At 47.5% G+C, this 14,590-nt stretch overlaps 1 pseudogene; it reads right to left on the reverse strand.

Annotated features, from left to right (window-relative positions):
* Positions 1–1,473: 1,473 nt before the first annotated feature.
* On the reverse strand, positions 1,474–6,072 carry LOC146170978 (kinesin-like protein KLP2; annotated as a pseudogene).
* Positions 6,073–14,590: the final 8,518 nt, after the last annotated feature.

The following is a 14,590-nucleotide window of genomic DNA, read 5'->3' on the forward strand; positions in this document are numbered from 1 at the left end:
CATGTCATCATAACGAATCAACATGGCTTCATGTCGGGTCGCTCTACTTCAACCAACCTAGTCACGTTTATGACATATGGCTCTGCAGCAGTCCTTCAGAGAGGGCAGGTTGACACTGTGTACTGTGAGTTGAGCAAAGCTTTCAACGTTGTTACTCTCTCATTACTACTTGAAAAGCTTCTACTCTCTGGTGTCGAAGTCTCACTCGTAGCCCTCATACGTAGCTATCTCGTTGATCGCTCCTGCTTTGTCAGTGTCAATGGACAGACTTCCTTCGTTTATCCTGCAACCAGCGGAGTTCCTCAAGGTTCTGTATTAGGCCCGCTTCTCTTCTCCGTTTCTATTAATGACGTTTCCTCCGTCATCAAGAACTCCCCGTTTCTTCTTTATGCTGATGATATAAAAATATTCAAGGTGATACATTCTTTTCAAGATTGCTTGTTGTTGCAATCAGACATATCTGCTTTTCCTGATTGGTGTGCGAAGAATCGACTTACCCTCAATTCTTCCAATACTAGGGTTGTCTCATTTACTCGTAAAAGGCACAGCTTTCTCTACCATTATTCTGTGAATTCTGTGCTGTTGGATAGGGTTAATGAAATTAATGGCCTTGGTGTACTTTTTGACCGCACCCTCCAGCTTCTCCTCTCATACTAAACGCATTGGTCAGCGGGTTATGCAGACACACGGATTCGTCTGCAGACTTTCGAGAGAGTTCCGTACTCCACTTTCATTCCTAAAGCTGTACCTGTCCATATGCTTGCCGCTTTTGGAGTACGCGTCGGTTGTTTGGAGTGACACCTGTAAATCGAACTGGAACAAGGTTGACAGAGTACGGCAAAAAAATTTACGGATATTTCGATATCGCTTTCCTTGCTCAATTTCCTCCTCTCGCTCCACCAAGAGTACCCCACTGAATCTTCCTTCTCTTAACTGCCGTCGTGTCAGAGTAGATTTACTTTTTATTTACATGCTCCTTCAAGGCCACATTATGTGCTCTCAGCTCTTAGAGTACATCCTTCTGCGCGTTCCGCAAAAGAACATGAGGAAATTTACTGTTTCAAGTTATCTGCGTTTCGTCATTACCATTCCACTCTCGACAGAATGCAGATGTGAAGGAGGAGCACGGTACTCAAAAAGAAGAAAGCTATAAAGCAAATCAGCCGGTAGAAAAGGAAAAGAAAACGAAGAAAAGACACAAACATAAAACGAAATTTGAAAGGTATACTCGAGATCGGCCGGGATCTGCAGTTTCTTTTTCCTTTGTATCGCCAGAGACAGTTTGATCACATCGCCGGCGCTATCTCCGCTGCCCAATTCAATAGACGGCTAATCTCGTTAGCATGATACCTCCAACCTCCTCGCGACGATACCGCACCCCGGACTTGTCTACGTTCTAACCATAGTAAAACGAGACGCTTTCCAAAGCTAGAACGGAGCAAGAAAAAAGTCTCGACTCGCCCCGATGCCTTGTCAAAGGTCGCGCATGCGGCAGCGGGTGTGCGCGCCCCGTCCTCGCTTTTGCTGCTGCTGCCGTTGCCACTGGCCCGCCCCATTCATCCGCATCGCGGCGGGTGGGGTGCCGCCGCTGCCAGAGGACTGTGGGGAGGGCGAGGGGATCGGAATATAAAGTCTGCCCAACGAACAGCGCATATGGCCGTGACATCCGTCGTCCCCAAGTCCGACCACGCGCAGTGCACGGCGGCCCGCAAAAGGGGCGCACGTCACATCACCCCAACCACCATTCCTCCGCCTCCTCCGGCAACTGTGCGCGCGTGCGTCGGATGGGCAGCGAAACGAACGCTCAGAGCGGCCGCCAAAAATCGGAGCTAATTCATGCAAATGGGATATCGTGCAGTCGATGCGCTCATGCGAGCTGACGTTCTATCGGAGTCGCGAAAGGAACCAAAAGTCCACGCGCCATTAGAAGTTGACGCGATTGCGCGAGGACTAACAGGGACGATCGGCCATGCTTCCGAGAAAGCTCCACAGTGCCAGGCGACATCTGCTGCGCAGTGTCGATTCTGCACCGTAGTTATTTCAGTGCGAGACGTAAAAGAGTGCACTTTAAAGAACGAAGCAGTCCAACCCGCCACGAATTCTGAAGACTTAAGCCGCTTTCTTTAGGGAAAGACGGGCGCTGCGCCTCTGCCTAGGGCTTCCACAGTCAGTCTCTACCACTGTTCTGTACTTGGAGGCCCGCATCCCGGACCTTAACTCCCGTTTCCACCTTCTAACTGTCAGATCATTTTTGCGATCATTTGAGACTACTCCCGGTGTGGCTATACCTATTTTTGTGTCAAACCCCGCACTCTTTCTCATTCACCAGTGGCCAAGGGTCTGCAAGCCCCAAGTTGTTTATACGCACAGCATTTTAACAAACATTGGTGTGGACCTTGCTTCTATATGTCCTATTGGTTGCGCAACGTCCTTTGTGGATATAAATTATGATTCTATATTTCCATCTAATGTGAAGCACTTGCCCTCAAGTCTAATATCCAGTCTCCTATGTGAACACCTTGAAAAGTTCCCTGATCACACTGTAATTGCCACTGATGCGTCTGTGATTGCGCACAAAGCTGCGATTGGAATTTTTTCGGAGTCTCTTTCCTGGAGTTTTTCGGTGCGTGTCCCGGATTACACACCGATATTTCTAGCAGAGTTTATGGCAATGGGCTAGCGCTACTAAAAGTTCCCTGCAGTCAATCAAAAATAATTTTTCTATCAGACTCTCTTTCTGCTTTGTTGTCGCTGGAGTCAGCACGGGATGCTCTGTTGAGCCGCTCACTAAAGTATTTCATACCGAGGTGGGTGAAAGAAATACGCTTCATCTGGGTCCTCGGACACAGCAGTATTTTCCACAACGAAGCGGCAGATTTCCTGGCTAAATCAGCTCTTGAGGCACCTGTTCCATGTACCATCCCTAATATCATCATTTTTGGAATCTCCCGTTTCCAGCGATATCAATACCTAGCCGCTACATGCAATGAATCTTTGCTATCTACAGCCGAATACCAGCACCTCATATACTCATGGAAAGTTCGAGCATGTAAATCACGGCAGTGTGAGGTTACGATGACTCTCCTGAGATGCAGGATTCCTCGCTTAAATCTTTATTTATGTAGATGCGGGATCAGCCCCACAAACCTTTGTGAGGCTTGCGGTGAAATTGAAAATATTGATCACTTCCTTCTCGCTTGCCGAAGGTTTTCACATCAGAAGAGGGTGCATTTAGAAACTCCAATTGCACGCTTGGGATTTACGTTATCGGTCCCGCTTCTACTCTCCTTCGGTGCGAGTGCGAAAGGATTTGCGTTGCCTCAAATTTGTCAGTACTTACATAACTACATCACACGGACAGATTCCCTTGCTAATTGCATTCCAAATTTACAAAACTCCAAATTTTTGCTTCATATTTTTTCATTCAATAACTTTTGTGATCTTAAATCTTTTGTTTTTGTTTAGTTGTCAATTATTTCATTATACTAATTCAAATTGTGTAGGACATTTGGCAGTCCACACTGAACCCTGGCCAATCCCCCTTCGTGGGTATGTGCCAAATATCAAGGAAGAAGAAGAAGAAGAAGAATGCAGACAGTTATAGGAGCAGAAACGAATATTATCCACATTTCATGCAAAGCTGGGAATCACAGGGTTAAATTCACCTATACAATAAATAATCACCTTGCTAGACGAATTAGGTAACATGGGCAAGGACACTAAAAAGACAAAACCTTAGAGTCGTATGTGGCCACGAGCGGGCCGAGAGGATTGCCGTGGCCCATGGGCTTATGGACTGATGTGTATTTATTTCTTTCTGAGACCGCTTCATCAGCACCAAACCGCAAGACCAGCGCCAGCTGTTCTGGCGGGCCTGCAGGATTGAGGCGGCACATGGAGCCCTGGACTGAGGGCTCCACTCAGGAAGAAAAGGAAGTTTACATAATGTTTTTCCTCCTCCTCCTCCACGAATGAGATAGCGGCCTATCTTCTCTGCCCTACAACTCTTGCCGCCTGACTCGCACGCAGCACGCAGCTGTTTAAAGTTGTCAAGGAAAGAAAAAGACCAAAACGAAACTGGGCAAAATTTGAAACCAGGGAACATTCGACCACACGATAGCGTCCGAAACATGCTGGGGTATTCTCCACAATCTAGGCTGCGGAGCCTCGACTGTGGACTACCGCAATGGGTGGACATGTTGGCTGCAGTACCTTCATCAGCAAGTTCCCTGGCTTTAGGAGTGTATGCCACAACAGCAGTTCCTGTAATCGGCTGCAGAGTGTTGCAAATGATCCTCCAACGCCTCTAAGGAATGACGCCGAGTGGCGACTTTTTCAATGCAGTTTAATAGGCAGGACAGGCACAGATACGTGGATTCGATGAAAAAGATTATACAGTGCAATAATTACTGAAATGTGAGTTAGTCTCAACCTGGCTGAAGCGGTCCTTTGAGCTCTCCACGAATCCAGACTGTCTTTCCTTGTTGGTCTGACCGATGACAGATGTTCGGTGAAGCTTATGATACAGCAAGTCAATGTCGATCGTCTCACACAAGCTCCTCAGCAGCTGCAGTGAGTGCAGCTTCCGGACGCAAACAAGGGCAGTCTGCTGTCTCTCTCAATCGACGTCTTAGACAGCACCTGCTCAGTTGCATCCAAGCTCATCTTCATTTCCCGGATTGTGGCAGGAGCTGTATAGTCGTTTCTGAAACTGTCTGCTTTTATTTTTAATAACACAGCTGATTAACTGCTGATAGCTTTTCTGTCGGAGACTCAGTCTGAGCTTCCTTCTCCAGAATCTTCTGTGACTGGCCGTTCGATCTGCATTCTATGTTCCTGTATAGTTCTCCTGGTCCACAAGGATCCCATTCTTGTCACTGGTTGCTGCGACGTCCCTCCGCATCCTCTTATATACTCTCTGTACTCCTTAATAAGATCTTTCTTGGTAAATTTTTGGTTTACCTCTGGCTGCTTGGTTATTTTCTTGGCCCGGTGGGCGTAGTCCAAGGTGCTCGAGGTCTCCTCAAGGTTCGACATGTCTGGTGAGATTGTCGCAGCGATGGAAGTCATGGAGCGGCTGCCCAAGGAGCTCTGCAGCAGCCGCGTCACTTTGCTTTCTCTGTAAGGCACACATGCTGCATTGTCCACCAAAGCAGTTATGACACGGCCAAAGTAAGAAGAGATTGGTCGCCGTGGCCTGCTTCACGGGCTCCTCGGCCAATAGCGCCAAAGCAGCCTATGTTCTCGATGTCCACAAGGTCAACCAGGTCGAGCTGTCCAGTTTTGGCCAGCTCATCGCCATCATCAGTCAATTCACGGATGCGGACAGTGACTGCAAAGACGGCGTGACTGCGTGACGAGGTTGCGTTGAGCAGAGTGGCCGCAGGTTGGCGCTTAGCTGCAGCTTTCTCAAGAATGAAGACCTCTTGACGGTTGCGCATGATTTCTTCGAGGGCCTGGATTATCACGAATTCCTTTCCAGCAGAGTCCTCGTAGATCTTGTGTATTGATGTGCCCTCGTGTGCACTCAGCAGATCAAACACCTCCTCGTTGTAGAACTCGAGGAAGGACACCTCGATAGTGGACTCGATGTCTTGTGCTTGGAGTTCTTCAAAGACCTGATGCATAGTGCGGGGAATAATCCCGGCTAGCTGGTCATTAACCCAGCCCAGATGAGCATTTGATCGTTGACTCTTTGTGAAGGTGTAGCCAGTGCACATTTGGCCATACGCGAACACAGTGCAGTTGTAGCCCATCATGACCTGGGCTATGGTGGGCCCCATGACCGCCCGGTACATGTCGATCTGCTTTGCTTCGGGTCCAAACACCTTGTCAAAAGTGGATGACTTGCAGAGAGAACGCTCCGGAATGACGCGGTCATTTACAACGATCTCTTTCTTGTCCGCGACAACCTCGACTGCCCTTGTGTAGCCGCTCTTCTTCAGTGTGTTCAGGGGCCGCCACCGTACAAAAGCTTGAATGTGCTGGTTCCGGAGCTTCTTCGTAGCCCTGGCGCTCATCAGACGAGGCGGAAACGCAGGAACACCAACATGCACCGCCGCTGACGCATTCCTCTTCTTCTTCTTTGACTTCTTCTTCCTTGGCAAATGGCACATATACCCACGAGGGGGATTAGCTAGGGTTGTGTGTGGAGAGCCGAATGCACTGCATATACTGGATTACTGTAACAAATCAATTATCAGCTAAAGAAAAAATAGATTCAAGATCGTAGAATTGAATAAAAGGAAAAGAAAAAAGACAGCGAAGTTTGTAAATTAGAACTAACGTTGGAATCTGACCTCTTCTCTCCTCAAGCACATACCCACAGGAACGGATTGGTCGGGGTTTTGTGCAGGCACAAGAAATGTTTACTTGATCCGAAGTTAGGCTGTATTATATAAAAGTATGAATTAGGAATAAGTTCTTGCAAAAAAACGTTTCGAAAAAAGAAAAAAAAAAATCTGACTGTCTGCCTGACTCGCAGCACGCAGCTGTTTAAAGTTATCGAGTAAAGAAAGACAAAAAGAACCCGGGGATCATCCGAGCACGCTATAGCGCGATTGTTGAGCGGTAGCCGACGAAGCCCGAGAGCTGCTAACAAACACAGTCTTTATTAGAGCCCGGCGTAAGCTTAACGGCGCAGCACGAGCCGTGCCGAAGCTCCTGGTTGGTTTGTGGGGTTTAACGTTCCAAGCAACTCCGGCTATGAGAGACGCCGTAGTGGAGGGCTCCGGAAATTTAGACCACCTGGGGTTCTTTAACGTGAACTGACATCGCACAGCACACGGGCGCCTTGCTGTTCGCCTCCATCGAAAAGCGGCCGCCGATTCCGGGATTCGAGCCCGCGTCCTTGGGAACAGTAGTCGAGCGCTGTAACCACTGCGCCACCCCGGCGGGGTGCCGAAGGTCCTGCTAGCTTCCGCGAGCGCACAGCAGCGCCTCCCAGGCTATCCAAGACTAGCCACTGCAAGTGGCTACTGCCTATTACATCTCCCCTGACAGAGAAGCACTCTCTTGGGCGGAGAGCCTATACCCCAGACCACCACCTACAGGTACCTCGGCATTAACATCAGTGCCCAAGGAGACGTATATGCAGCACACGAAGAACACGTGCGACGTTCCTCCCAGCGAGCGTGCTGTATTTTGTGCAAACGGTGCCTGTGGGGATGCAGCCGATACGTAATAGTTCGCGAATTGTGGAAGGCTGTGCACGTTCCGGCCCTGACATTCGCGAATGCTGTGGTGTGCATATCGGCCTCTACGCTTGCTTGGCTGGAGCGCGGACAACACGAAGTTGGCCGAGTAGCCCTGGGGTGTCACGGGCGAGTTGCCATTGAGGCAATCCAGGGTGGCCTCGGCTGGTCGTCGTTCGAAGCTAGAGAGGCAAGCAGCAAAATTGCATTCTAGGAACGGCTCCGCATATAACCCGACTCACGATGGGCACGACGAGTGTATCGGTACCTCTACTTTAAGGGGACCAGAACGCGATGGTGCTCCCGGGTACAGCGGTTGCGCTGCAAGTACAGTCTCTGAAAATTCCACCCAAGAGAACGAGCTAACTGAACGCAAGAGCGGACGCGCGGTGCGGACCCGGGTGCAAGCAGCAGAGACCGGCCGCTGGCAATCCGCTATGGAGACCAAATAAACGCTCCAGATGTACCGCACGCACAAGCACCAGAACTCCTGTACGACAACAGCGGGGGTAGTGCCCTTCTTTTCGAGGCGCGCGCCGGAGCTCTGCGCACACTCGTGTACCGCCGGCGCTTCGATGATTCCGCTGAGGCACAAGCCGCCACCTGCAGAGCTTGCGGGAGACATGAGGAGCTCCTAAAACACCTGGTGCTCCACTGCGAGTCGGGTTGTCTCCTGCAGATGGCGCCACCCTTTTGTGCGCATTGGGCTTCAAGGCGGGCGACAAAAGCGACAAAACGAACGCTGTCGCAAGTCGAAGTGTTTCCACGACGAAGGCTAGGCTAGAAAAGTGGTGGCAAATAACTCGGCGATGACCGCCAAACGACTGAACATCGCACTCAGTGACTGCCACAGCACAGTGTGTGTGTGTGTGTGTGTGTGTGTGTGTGTGTGTGTGTGTGTGTGTGTGTGTGTGTGTGTTTGTGTGTGTGTGTTGTGTGTGTGTGTGTGTGTGTGTGTGTGTGTGTGTGTGTGTGTGTGTGTGTGTGTGTGTGTGTGTGTGTGTGTGTGTGTGTGTGTGTGTGTGTGTGTGTGTGTGTGTGTGTGTGTGTGTGTGTGTGTGTGTGTGTGTGTGTGTGTGTGTGTGTGTGTGTGTGTGTGTGTGTGTGTGTGTGTGTGTGTGTGTGTGTGTGGCGACAATGTGTATGCGTGTTGTGAATGTTTTGTTGTTTTTATTATTATTATTTTTTTACATTTTTTTTTTGGTCTGATCCGGGGGACCCCGTTGATCTCCCGATACGAAGGGAATGACCTCAGACTCATCATCATCACCAGCTTTTCGACTCTCTTCTGCGAAAATTGTGCACGCCACAGAGAGCAGTTTTTTCTCGATTTCGGGTCTCGAGTCTTTGTATTAACTCTATGCCTGAACTTGCAGAGAGCCGGCTCCGTGAACTGCGCATGCGCGCCCAGAACCAAAGTGGAAAGGATGCAATGATTCTCTCGACGGATGTGACTTCAAATAACTTTTAGTATTTGCTTTTTTCTGGAAATAAGCCGCAAACCCAGATGCCAATTACCCCGTTTCACATAGAAGCGTTTAGGGGTAGCTCGGCTGGAAACGCTGATTGGGGGACACGCCGCAGCCTGGCGTGACGTTTTTTGCGTCGGGCTCGATGCTTAACCGGACGTGACGTAGTCAAAAATTGGGTTTGCTTGTTTTTTTTTTCGTCCCTAGACGCTCTAGGGAATCGTTAGGTGCCCCCCGCTCTGGCAACGCGCGCGATTTCGGCATTCCGGCATTCGGTTTGTGGATCTCGCTGCTGCATCTGCATGGCACCGGCGCGTTCGGTCACCGAGGTGCTCGACGATGGCGGGCCTGCACGTTTACGTGAATGCGCTTTCGGCACGCCGATCCGTGCTGTACGTTGGGCGGAATGACGTTGATAATGGCGACGACCTGCGGGAGATCGCAAACACCGTCAAGGTAAGTATAAATTGCGCAAAATTGTCTCGCATTTTGCTTATTTATAAGTGCTGTGTCGCTTGTCTCTCCCCACGTGCTTCCAGGACCTCGTGCAGCAGCAGCTCGTGGCATGGACGCTCCTCGCGTTCAAAAAAGAAAAAAAAATCGGCCACGGCTATGGAGACCTCCACGAAAACATCCGCCGTCGGCAACTAACCGCTGCCTGACTGCTATGCGGAGGCGCACGTCTGCCGTGCGCATTCTCAACCCTGATTGAGGTACAAGAACGCAGATTTCTTTGTCGAAGGTTTTGTAATATGTTGCGCATTCATCAAATCGCTATGTTCATAATGCAACTTTTTCTACTCATTTACAGCGCCGTTTCCTGTATGCTGCGAAGAGGCCAAGGATTTTCTTTGTACGCAGCAGCCCATGTCAGGGATCGCGGCATCGATCAGCTCTCGAAGATCATCGCCGCAACCCTCGTAAATGTCTACAGTAGAAGCATCGCTACAGCATCCAGGGCAGCATATAACTAGGCACTGTGTACGACGTAGTGCACCACTGTTTACGGTGCACGGCAAAGGGCCGACAAGTGCAGGGCGTTGTGTTCGCCACGCCGTCACGTCGCTGCGCATCCAAACGGCCCTTTTCAGGGCCGCCCCAATGTTTCCTGGCAGACCGCACCTCCCGTACTCCTCTTCCCTCTCTACGTTGCACGTGGCTTCGTATCAATCGCCGCGGCTACCAAAATAACTTGCGCGCTAGGCCTCTTTATCAGGCTATAGACAAGCGTCAGCCCGTGACGTCAGCGGAGATGCGGTGGCGCTGGCGACAGCAGTGACTTTCGTGGTGTAGGCAAAAGCGCGGGCCGTCTGCATTGGATGCGCGACGATTGCTGTGTTTTCGGGCATAATTCCCAATATTTCTACGAGCTGTGGTGCGGTTGATTGCGCCACGAGGCACAAAAAGCAAAATGGCACTTGTTTTAACATGTTTCTTGCGGTAGAATAAAGATGAGAGCGAAGGGCAGCGGCATTGAGCGCGACAAGTAGACTCTCGGTGACGGATTGCCTTCGCGGCTAACATATATATGCGTTGGAGTTCTTCACCGAAACTAGATCAGTTCGTTTGCAATCCTTTATTACCATGATTGCTTTTCGGCGGCACGACGAATAGAGCAAGAACAAACGCCTGCAGCTCGTGCCCATTTTGATATGCTATTAAGTTGTAAGAAGTTCAGACGCGATATATTCCGTGTGCGTATAATCCCGCAGGGAAGCTGCACTGTGAGTTCTATTCACTTGCAGTGCTGCCCGTGCATATGTTCACACAGAAAGGACACAAACGCTGCTGTGAAGGTAATTGTAATTACTTTGAGCGCGGTCACTCCAGTACGATATTGCTGGCTATAACAGGCCCGGACCTGTAAAGTATAGCTTTTCTCTGTTTGTACTTTCACGAGTTTCAACCAGTCTCTTCATCACCGGTTCTATAGTAAACATTGTTATGATCCGGGCAGTCCCGCAGCATTATTTCTCATTTCTAAATTTTATTTTTGGAGGTCATTATAAGATCCTGACGAACGAATTAAATATCCACGTACAAGCTAGCTCTGATCGAGCAGGATATTTAAGTATATATGGTACATGGAGTTCAATGTCCCAAAGAGGAATCGACTGTGAGGGGTGCAAAATAAGCAGAATAAGATGATGCGCATTTGAATAAAAAATTTCCATGTATATTAAAAAAAGCTCAGCAGATCACGCAAATTTCGCTGCAAGCGATCGTGGAGAACGTTTCATCTGCACTCATGCGTATCTCCTATAGAGCAAAGAGAACAAAATGAGAGCTTTCGTACTGGCATTCATGTACATATTAATCTGTGAATGACCTTGCTACATCTGTAAGATTAGATAGACGTCAACGTCTTTTTTATCGGGCAGGCGAAAACAAGTTGGCAGTGCACTTTGTCAGCATGTTAAAAAGATCTAAAAGATTGAGTTCTTCTTTTTAGATACGAAATTCTATGACTTAAGTTGCCGGTAAAGCGAGCTAGAAATGTGATTTCTAGTTTAGTATATATAGTTGCCGATAATATTGTTCTTTAGAGTGAGTGCTTGAAGCAACAGAAAGGCAGTCAATAGATTCGTCATATGAAAAACACACTTCCACTCATTCATATTGTCGTCCTCCTTGCATGCGCTAGGAATAGGCCTGGGAGTTGAACAGGGTTGACTATTAGTCTTTCTTATACATTGCGCTTTATCGTTTTTATTTAACTTAATCACTCACGGCCGTCGCCTACGTACCGCAGCCGCGCGCTGTTGAGGCCACGGAGAAGGAAGCCAATGCAGCGCTCTTCGCCAAGTAATTCTAGCTGTAATCGGCTGATAATGTGCGGAAATACTCTCCAGGCATAAACCAAGCTATTTCTACGTATAAGCGAAGCTTACGTTTCAATATATTCGCACGCGCGAACTGGTTTCGAAGGCAGCGTCGCTTTGCGCAGTGTAGGCACGCCGCGCTTTTGCCTACACCCCATGTCGCTGCCGATCGCAGCGCCACCTTTGTTTACAAACATGACGCTTGTTTATACGCACATACACGGATGTATAATCGTGTCAAATTTGTTTTAATAAAGTGCTACAGTGCTTATTACCTGCTTCCCTCACGCATTCTTCCGAGACTTCGTGCAGCAGCTTCAGAACACGTGGCAAGCGTCACTCTGCTGCCGCGACGAACGCTAAGCCCATACAACAGGGTTAACAGCTAGAGTATTCTCAGTGTGGTGCGGCTTTGTTCAGCGATGTTAATGGAAGTATCGACATTTTATATAACAACTGCATAATCGTCTTGAATATTGCTTCATAAAGTACTGCACTGCTTAATTCTCACTTACCTTGTGCATTCCACAGATGCTGCAGCTAGCACGTGGCCAGCGTCGTTCTCTCCAGTGCTGCAGTGACGACAAACTATAGGCCTCGCGATAGGCTACAATATACACCGCGGCTTTGTGCCGCTGTGTATTTTTTTTTTTATAAATGCATCACATTTCGAAGGTTATAGTCGCCATCCAAGGATCACTTAACTCGAGAGCACGGGAAAAGCCAGAAGTGTACGCACCTGGATTCGATGCAATGTACAACGCCGTTTTTCTTTTTTTTTTTAACGAAAGCATCCTACGCGCTAGGCGTCCTAGACAAGGTTCAAGTGCAGTGTGCCTTTGTATAGTAACCATGTATGGTGTGAGCGGTTGCCATGTTTTCAGTTCACTTTTGTTGGCTGTTTCTTAAATAAAAATTGTCATTGCTCTCTGTGTCTAAAGAGCTGCTCTAGCCGAACCACGTACGTAGCGATGGATTGCACCGCGGCAGAATGGCTTTGTTCGAAGTTTAACAAAACAGTTGAGGCCAAATCAAAATCGGAAATGACCATTTCCAACTTGGATATTGGCCCCCAGTCAACAATTTGGAGTCCAATTCAATGGCAACACTTCAGCTCTGTGCCAACATTTCGTACAGTTAAGGGAGTCGAAATTATGGAAATGGCATGCATTTGTGAACATCAAACATGCTTCACATCCAATTAACATGTCATGCAATGCTAATATAAAAGCTCAATATTCTATCGGGGAACTCTATGAAATCTGCTAGAGCATGGAGCACACGTTCGTAGAGATATTTTTTTTAATTACCAGGGCCCGCTTGCACAAAACAATCTTAAGACTGTCTTAGCTAAGTCCAGACTTCACTGGAGTCTAAAGAATAGGCCACTAGCATGGCCGCTTAAGACTGGAGTCAAGACTGGGCTTCAGTCCTGACTTGAATAAGTCGCTTGTATGATTACGACTCTAGTGCTGTCTTGGTTAAGACACAAGGACGCCCGGTGTCTAAGTAGAGAAATTAGGGAAATACAGGGATGCGCTGGCACTGTCCCTGCTGCAAGGTGTACACATTCCGTCAATTCTGCGTTGTGTAAAATCCGTGCCATTGCTTTTTGCGGCTTAAGATTGTGTTACGAGGAAAAATGCCCCAAGTGGTTGCTGAGGCCGTTCTGGGAAGCCACTCTGGTGAACATGAACCCGAAGCGTTCGACGTTTGGAACACGAGCCGTCTTAAATAAGCTTGGTCTTTCTAAAGACACCATTTAAGCCTGGACTTAGCTCGGACTTTATCGTGCAAGCCGGCCCAGCACTCGCAAAGGTATTGGAAATAATTGAATCAAGTCACATTCAAGGAATCAGATGAACCGTAACAAATCATCCTTTATATATTTTGTTTAGTACCTCAATGAAGAGTATTAGGCACACTTTTGCTGAATTTGTACATAAATGACATAATTCATATTGACAACAGTGTTCAGCTCATCATGTATGCTGATAATAGTGTGTTTATTACTGGCTTTGATCTCAATGAGACTGTTTTACATTGAAATTATTTACTTGAAAAATCGTTTGCCTGGTCCAATTTCATGAAGAAATAAACACAGAAAAACTATTTTGTTTTGAGTCTGAAATAAGAAAATGATGTAAGAGATGGCTACCGATCTATAATAAAAATATTGATCTTGTAGAAACTCGCATAAGTCTTAGTGTGAATTTTTTTCATTTGAGATAGGAAATTCACATAAACAACACTGCAAATAAAAAAAAAGATTTCTTCAATGAGTGAGCTTTACCTTGATGTGGTACTGTCCTTGCCTTTAATTATGCAAGTCCCCACAGATAAGGTATTGCAGTTTTATGTGGGCAAGCACCACAAGAGCAAATATCAATAAAATGATAATTCTCAGTAAATTAAATGTGTGTTTCTTACATAACCGATATTGACTGCCGGTTTACGACATGACACCTCCGTGCAGAATACAGTATAATTATCTTTAACTATGAATGCCACTTGTTGCATGTTTCCTATTTTTCTTGGCAGGACAATAAAAGCTTTCTTTGCTCGATTGCACTGCTGCAATTTAGAGCCACTCCATTTTTAACTCAAAACTCCAACCTCTGGTTTCTCCCGCACTTTCACACTTGGTGCAACCTAGAATACATAAAACACAGCCTAATGGTCTCACTGAATGAACTTAGACAGGCATTCCTGAAATTGTGAAAACAGCTATGAATACACTTTTTAGGGTTGTAAAATCAGAAATGTTGCAAAGTTAAAGAGCACTGCAGAATCTGCATTGGAGCAATGCAAAAGAACGGATGCTGCTGCAACATTACATCACCCTCCATCGATTGACACCACTCATTAACCTCCACCACTTCTCAATTACTCACAACTGCTGCGGACATGATTTTGCAGACACGTTCTGCAGATTCGGTGTGCGGACGCGGTGTGCGGACAGAAATCTGTGAAATCTGTGCATTTGCCAGCGCTGTGTTAATGTATTTTATGTTATGACTTATACTAGTTGAGAATTCATTTAGTGTTCTATCAGTGTGTTGTGTTACCTTGCTAACAAGTTTCCTTATATCTTCTTTGCATTTAC

Source organism: Amblyomma maculatum, unplaced genomic scaffold (genome assembly GCF_055883805.1).
Source record: "Amblyomma maculatum isolate TAMU_Amacu unplaced genomic scaffold, ASM5588380v1 scaffold_24, whole genome shotgun sequence".
Taxonomy (NCBI): Eukaryota; Metazoa; Arthropoda; class Arachnida; order Ixodida; family Ixodidae; genus Amblyomma; species Amblyomma maculatum.